The sequence below is a fragment of the Lupinus angustifolius genome, chromosome LG09 (genome assembly GCF_001865875.1).
Source record: "Lupinus angustifolius cultivar Tanjil chromosome LG09, LupAngTanjil_v1.0, whole genome shotgun sequence".
In the NCBI taxonomy this organism is placed as follows: Eukaryota; Viridiplantae; Streptophyta; class Magnoliopsida; order Fabales; family Fabaceae; genus Lupinus; species Lupinus angustifolius.
Window position 1 is genome coordinate 7,884,978 of NC_032017.1, and position 2,545 is coordinate 7,887,522.

Here is a 2,545-nt window from a genome sequence, read left to right on the forward strand (position 1 = left end):
TTTATTTTGAAAAACTGTAATTATTAGCATAGGCAATAACCAGTTTGAGAGGCTTAAACATATGCACAATTATACATCATTTAATCGATTAATAGCATGTCCCAATCGATTAAATGGACAGCAGATAGCAACAGAACAATTTGAATGGCATGAAGGATTATGAAGAAGCAAATCAAGTGCGAAATGATTAAACATTTGATATATTTGAGCAGTTTGCAATAGGCATAATCATCAATATAATCACATATACCAATCATGATCAAGATCCAGTTCAAACAAAGTAAGATGCTACATGCAACATAATTAACCATTTAAGCATGACATATCCATTATGTAAACATTTAAGACATGGAATGATTAAACATATATGTAAGCCATTTGTTAGATGCCACCACTTGTTAGATGCCATTATCACCACTTGTTAGCATTTCGTTAGGCAATTTTCATTTTAAAGGCCAATTATTCAATTATAATACACAATTAAGACATGTTTAAAATTCATGCAAACACATTCTATTTAACATAATTAGCAAGGTTCAACATAGTTACAAAATGCTAAAAGATGGTACAATCATAATTATAAGATGTACTTGACTCAAAAATATAAGCGTAAGCCACAAAACAGGAAGAATTAAATTTCAAAAAGAATTTGAGCTCAGGTAATCGATTATCACAAAATTTAATCGATTAAGATGATTTATTTCAGACAGCTTTAGCTACTGGAACTCATTTAATCGATTATACAGAGATGTTAATCAATTAATGACAGAAAATTAACAGTTTTTATTTTTAAAATCGATTTTGAGCTTACTAAGAGATAATTTTGTAACCTTGTTAATATATTTACCTTTCTTACCCTTTGGAGATAGGTCAAGATTACCACTTGTTTGTGATACCACTAGTTAGGTGATACTGGATGAAAAGTTTGATGATATGATGTTTGAATGGTTTATTTGATATTCAAAGTGTGTTGCTTCCCCTTTCACCGTTCTTCCCTTTATCTTCTCCCCCTCAATTATTTAGAGAAGTATTCTTGGTAGGTAGCATAGTACTGAAGCTCATTCAACAACCTTTGTCATTAACTTTTCTCCTTAATAATCTTGATCTACTCACCAACCTTGTGCCTAGAACATCTTGTGTTGATTTATCCCTTGATGCTCAATTGTCCTTTGGCACACCTACAAACACAATTTACTTGTCTCTTTCGGGTACCCAAGTTATTTTGGGTCCCTTCTTGTTAGTAACTAAGGGATCTTGCCGTTTCTTTATCCAAACATATTTGCCACTTGGCACACCAAATTTTCTAACGAAGCATGTAGTGCATGTGTGACCATGTGTACCACAATAGAAACAAGTAGGCATGTTATAATTTGACATTTTATGCATATGAACTACTGGATTTCTATATGGTCTTTTCTTAGGTTCAGGCTTATATCCAATTCCAGTTCGGTTCCAAACGTTTCTTTTATTAGCAAGCAATGTGTTGAGGTTTTCTTGACTATATGTGAGCTTCGAGAGTTTTTGTTTTAAAACAGAACTTTCAGCATTTAAATTCTCACAAGTATCACACATAGAGGGTTGACATAATTTAGAAGTAGAGCAATCACATGAGGCACATGCATAGATAAGATCAAGAGTTTCATTTTCAAGTTTAAGTTCATCTAATTCCTTTTGAATTTCAATTATTTTCTTTTCATGCAAGGAAATAACATTTTTTCTATCTATATTTATTTTAATAATTTTCTTTAACTCCTCATGCATTTCGACATAAGCTGCATATAATTCATCATACATACCTTTAAATTTTTCTCCTCATCGGATGAGCTTGAAGTCGAATCTTTCTCGGAATCGTCCAGAACAATGTATGCTTCTTTTGACTTGGACATTCGAGAGTTGCTCTTCTTGTTATCGAATTTCTTGAGGTGGCTCAGGCATTGATGCTTCATGTGGCCCAATTTCCACACTCATAGCAAGTGAAGCCTTCTTTGGGAATCTTGCTTTTCTTGGTCGAGTTTTTGGCTTCTTTCTTGAGATTCTTGATCCCTCCTTTCTTCTTGAGATACTTCTTGAATTCTTCAAATATGAGAGTCAAGTCTTCATCGGAATCAGAATCTGAACTAGAATTCTCACTTTCTTGATCTTCTTGAAATCTTGTAGCTTTGAGTGTGATTCTGTTCTTGTCTGATTTTTCATTCAAAGTCAAACGCCCAAACTCCATTTTGTGTTCTTGGAGTTTCCCAAACAGAATAGCTAATGGCATGTTGTCTAAGTTCTTTGACTCCATTATTGCGGTTACCTTTGGTTGCCATTTCCTGTCAAGACAACGCAAAACTTTATTAGACAAATCAGCATTAGTAAAAGTTTTATGAAGAGCGACCAAATGATTTACAACATGAGTAAAACGTTTTTGCATATTACATATAGATTCATTAGGAAGCATGCGAAATAACTCATACTCATGCATGAGCACATTTAATCTAACACGTTTAACTTCACTCGTGCCTTCGTGGGTAACTTGTAAAGTATCCCACATTTCTTTTGCATA